Source organism: Morone saxatilis, unplaced genomic scaffold, assembly GCF_004916995.1.
Source record: "Morone saxatilis isolate NCDOM2014 unplaced genomic scaffold, NCSU_SB_2.0 Contig7, whole genome shotgun sequence".
In the NCBI taxonomy this organism is placed as follows: Eukaryota; Metazoa; Chordata; class Actinopteri; family Moronidae; genus Morone; species Morone saxatilis.
In genome coordinates this window covers 14,153,279-14,158,759 of record NW_023340246.1, presented here as the reverse complement: position 1 = coordinate 14,158,759, position 5,481 = coordinate 14,153,279, and the positions used below count along the sequence as shown (strand labels likewise).

Genomic DNA, 5,481 nt, shown 5'->3' with positions numbered 1-5,481 from the left:
GTCAGTCAATGTGTGTGTGTGTGTTTGTGTGTTTGTGTGTGTGTCGAGTGACTCAGCTGTATTGTACTATATCTGTCATCCATCTTTTCATCTGTCACAGGTGTTACCATGGCTACTACAGACTCACTGCTGTCTTTTCTTTGAGAAGGACTCAGGTAAGAGGTGGGAGGGGTGATTAAGTCAAACATAATGAGGAGATGTCGTTCACGCTAATAGGCAGCTTCTGTTTTATTCTATTTTATTTTTTTTTTTACACATTGTATAATGGCTTAATAGTAGCAGGGATCTGAAGGAATGACTGTTAGTGATGACAGCTTACTTGTTCTTTTCAAGCGATGAGTTTTAGGAGGAGGATCAGACAGAATTCTGGCCTGCTGAACATGTTTGCGTAGTTGATGTTTCACTAAGTTTTCACTCGTGGTATTAAATGCAGCTGTCTTATGAAGTCTTGGAGGCAGAGAAAATGCTCAAGGCTTCTGCAGATCATAGCATCAAACAGGTGAATCTTTCCAAACCAGAACTCAATGTACAGCTCAGGCTGATAATTTACCAACTCGATGTTCTATTCTGTATTAAGAGCTATTAGAGAGTCAAACAGTTGATCCCTATTTGCAGACTTCTCTAGATCTTAAAGGTCCAGTGTGGAGGATTTAGTGGCATCTGGTGGTGTAATTGCAGAGAGCAGCTCCGTTGCTTCACCCTCCCTTTGCAACCGTGTAGGAGAAACTACAGTAGCTGCAAAAAAAAAACCCTATTTACAGCCAGCATTTGGTTTGTTCCATCTGGGCTTCTGTAGAAACATGGTGGTTCAACATGGTGCACTCCAAGGCAGGTGACCTGCTGCATCTTTAAATAAAGACAGCTCATTCTAAGGTAACAAAAACACATCGATTCCCCTATTCAGGTGATTATACACTGATGAAAGCATACCTATGAATATTATTTTCCATGTCGGACTATAAATCCTCCTGAATGTGGAACACTGGACCTTTAATTTGCAACCATATTATTACTGTACTTATAAACATGTGTCTTAACCACAATGCAGCACTATCAACTGTGGTAAATAATACAAATATAAACATGTATAATAGCACACAAGGAAATAATACTAAATATAAACATGTATAATAGCACACAAGGAAATAATACTAAATATAAACATTAACACAGGCAGAGTCCTAAATAATTCACTATTAAAAATATACATAAAACTTTTGTATAAGCTTCAGTGATATCAGAATATATATATGACATATTAATATAACCGTTTATACTAAATGTGTGTTAATCTGCATCTTATTTCTGACTGAAAGCCACTGTTTTTCTTTGACAGTAAGAAAAATATAGAATAATCCCAGCTTTATACTTGTTTCAAAGTGTAACCCTAACCTGCATTCATTTATTTTTTACACTTGGGGGCAGCACAACAAACCATAAACACAACATTGACACATGGTCAACATTGTTACCTATTTACACATCTGGCAGACACATTAAAAACATTAGCGTTCCGTTTTAGGTCGTGTTTGAGTCCAATATTTATTTTTATTTTTATTACACTGATAATGGCAATCACTTGCAAAACAGTAAATTTGCAGCTTTACAGTTGGCCTAGTGCATGATGGGAAAGGTTTGAGCCTATACCAAGACCTTTAAAAAGAACAGGTAAAGTCAATCCCACATCGTGTGGCTGTGATGTGTGGAAAATCTGGGCATAGAGCATGAAGGAGATGGTCTTTAATTAGTTAAACTCTGCACGACTCCTTCTCTCCGCAGAGGTCAGAGCACTGAGAACCATCCAAGGAAAAAGCGCTGCAGGGGTCCGCTGCCTTTCTCGTGGCATTTTTTGGGCATTGTAGATGATCAAATGCTGGCTCACATCAGCACAAACCTCAGATACTATCACTATGACGGTGATGCTTTTGAAGCCAAATGCCAAGACGGAATCATGAAAGAGTAATCTCTTGAAATTTTAGTTTTGTGAATTATAATTACGTGGTTATAAATACCACACACTGACACAAAAAGTATTCTCACGATTCCCACGACTTGTTGGTGTATAACTCACCAATGAAGCAACATTTTGAGGTCAGGTTAGGCTATTTTTACACTGAGGCTTCACCTTTTTGTTGTGCAAAACACCTTTGTGCTCCTTATTTAGGTACATTTTGCATATTTAGCCCAACACTAATTGTTAGCTCGCATCTGCATTATTGCAGCGTTGTGCTAAATTATAACACCACCGTTTGATAAAGATTGTGGAATCTCAAACAATCATATATGTGTTAATCGCACTCTGTAAAAGTCTTTCTAAGCGTTGCAAATGGGCTGACGGTGGAGTTTCAGCACAAGCACACATCAGAGATTATCTGCAAGTTAATCGTGTGTAGGGTCCTCCTGTGCTTTTACAGGCTTTGTCAGCACGGAGGCTCCAGATGAAGTGAATGTGGATACGGGAACATCTCTACTTGTTTGATGTGCGTAACCTAAAGAGTTGTTCCGAGTTTTTTTTTCCTTTATCAGCCATCCACAGAACTTGCTCTTGATCATACCTTACTCATCATTTTCTCAAGGTTGAGGCAGAACGTTAATGACTGTGTGGACTTTAAGCAGTATAAAGCCAGCAGGACAAGCAGCAGGATAAATGATGCATTTTATGACTTTTTGTGCAAACTTTTGCACAAAAAGCTTTTAAAATGTAAAGATATCAGGTTGTTTCTATGGTTGAATGTAGAACAGGACTATGGCACAAATGTGCACATCTTTGATTTTTCTTAAAGCACTTCACATCAGTGTTACACCACTAGGTGGGACTACTTACTTGGTAACATATCGAAAGGCTGCTATGACATACTGTACCTACTGAAAGAAATGGCCATTTCAGAATCCAGTACAGACTGTAGACTTTTCATAGTTATACGCAAACTATCATAATCATTTCAGTACAGTAGCAGCTCTGTACTGAGCTCTACATTATTCATGATGGTGATGATAGAAATAACTACCAGAGAAGTATTATTTACACTGTAAAATGAAATATCTTCCCATTTTCATTTAAGGATTATGCTCTAAGAATGAAAGTGCTTGGTGAGAATGAGCTGCTGTACACTTTTTTTGATGGCTTTTACCTGTCTATACTATCTCCCTGAGGGTGAAAGCTCCTAGTGAGGGATCATTTTAAATATGTGGAGCATTGGTCTTTACATTTAAATCATATCTCACACACTTTGTTTCATGTAAGGCCTCCCTAGTTGCTAGATCTTTGGGAGGGGGGTTGACAAAATAACAGTAGAACATGTACACGTACACTGTACATGGTGGAATAACAGAAAAGCAGCAGTTCTTTAAGGTGTAGGTCTGCTGGTTGGAGAGACTGTGGAAAACATTTGGGACATTAGCTTAAGAGGTTTTTGAAAAGTTTTTAAAGAAAACTGTTTGTTCTTTAGTGCAGACACATTCTTTGATTGCAGTATTGTCTACACACTTAATAACTGAGTATCACGGATCCATCACAACCATTTAACAGCGGGGTTGAGAACCTTAGTCTCTTTCCAAACATTCACCTGAAAATTACTCATCAGACGTCAGATATCTCACTTCTTGAGGCTTCTGAGAGCTTACACACACAATGTTTCACATCTGTGTGGGTTATCTTTGTATTTCCTTATTCAAGCGGTCCTTTTCTATCTGCATCAGCTATTGCTGATGTGTCTTTTTCATCTAGTGAAGAAGCAGTCATATTTCTCTCGAGTAGCACTTCTACTCCGTCAGAATACCAATAAGTCTTACGTTAGGCCTAAAATCAATACGATCCATTCCAAATCTGTATTTATTCCTCTCTCAGATTGTCTCTCAACCTGAAAAGCTCTGCGGTGCTGTAGGACAGAGAGGAGGCTTGGTGAAGGAGGGAGGACGTGAGGGGAATGTGAGGGCGGTCGGACTTGCAGATCAAGTGTTCTGCTGGTTGGTGGAATTTGTGGTTCTAGATTTGGATGAGAGGTCGTCTCGGGACAGAGAAAGATGGGGAAACGCATTCTAGTCTCATGATGTAATTCGCTTGGATCACCGCAGTGTTTACCTGAAGTGAAGAGCATCACTTTTGGCGTGCTTCGCTGTGCATCCTGTTGTTCAGCTTTGTGTAACTTTCTACTTTTTTTTTTTTTTGTTGAGGGGTGGGTTGGATGGTATGCCATTTAAACATTAGCACATGGCTTGAGAAACGTGTCTGATCTCGGTGACGTCAGCAGGGTCCCAACAAGACCAGGAAAGACTCCCTCCCTTTTTTTTTCCGGTCGAAGGAGTGATGTCATCGCAGGGAGAGCGTGAGGTTGGCTGAGGCTTTATCGAGCTTGACGTTTCAACACCAAGACAACCAGACGTATGACCACATGCACCAGTCAGTGCGAGGACACAGACCAGGAAAAGTGAGCGCCAAATAACATGGGAACACGTCTGTGACTTGTTATAAACCCCCCTGAGAGGGAAAAGGAGTGTGAGGCAAAGGGAATACAAAGAGCCAGATATGCAGATAGAAACCTAGAGGGGGAAGAGGGACAGCATGAGTGTGCATGCTGATGGGGATAGGAACGTGTGGAGCTACAGAGCTGCAGAATCCTGAATCCAGCAGATGGAGACTCCGTGTCCTTGTTTTGCGGTGATCTGTGGGAGCAACATGCAGCTCGCGCCGCTGCCTCGCACTGCTGCAGTGGAGGAGTAAATGCGGAGCCCAACACTGCTCCAGGTGCTCCACAGCAGCCCAGCCCGGCAGACTGCTCCCTCCTTAGCCTTCCCTCTCCTCCTCCTCCTCCTCCTCCTCCACCACCTCCTCCTCTTCCTCCTCTGTCAGTGCTCCATTCCTCTGAGGGCTTTGAAAAAAATAACAAGAAAGGAACAGAAAAACGGAGGAGAAATCCTGCTTTCCCCCTCCGTTCTCAGATGTGAAACACCTCTGCATGACTGTCCGCCGCTTCCCTGTCATCGTGTGAAGACACGCCGCATATGTGCTCCAATGTCTCCGGAACATAGACTCGCTGCAAGGTAAGGAGACTTGGACTCATCCAGAAATACCTCTCTAGTCTTTTCTTTTTTATTGGCTTTTTTTCCTTGAGACATTGTCAGTGGAACAGTTACAGCCTTGTGTGTGTGTGTGTGAATTTTAAGCAGGTAGATGAGAAGTTCCACAGCAGAATTAGGTAATTAGTATTCCTTGCGGTGGTCAAAAATTGATTAAAAAAAGCAAAATCTTTGTTGGATATGACAAAATAAATCTGATTCAGTTTTGGAGGAAAAAGCATCTCCTCTCCCCCTCAATCACAGCGATCTGTGCAGGTGTGTATGTGTGTGTGTTCATATGTATGTGTGTGTAACAGAATCCAGCAGGGTGGGAGGGATTGCTCCTCAACCAGGCTTCTCGATGGGCAACAAGGGGATTTTCATCCTGACAGTGTGGCCAAACAGCTTTCCATCGATCTTATGGCC

General features: G+C 41.5%; 1 protein-coding gene across 1 annotated transcript in view; it reads left to right on the top strand.

Moving 5' to 3' along the window:
* LOC118340261 (disks large-associated protein 2-like) overlaps positions 1-5,481 on the top strand; it is a 107,646-nt gene that overhangs the window by 563 nt on the left and 101,602 nt on the right. The window lies entirely within an intron of this gene.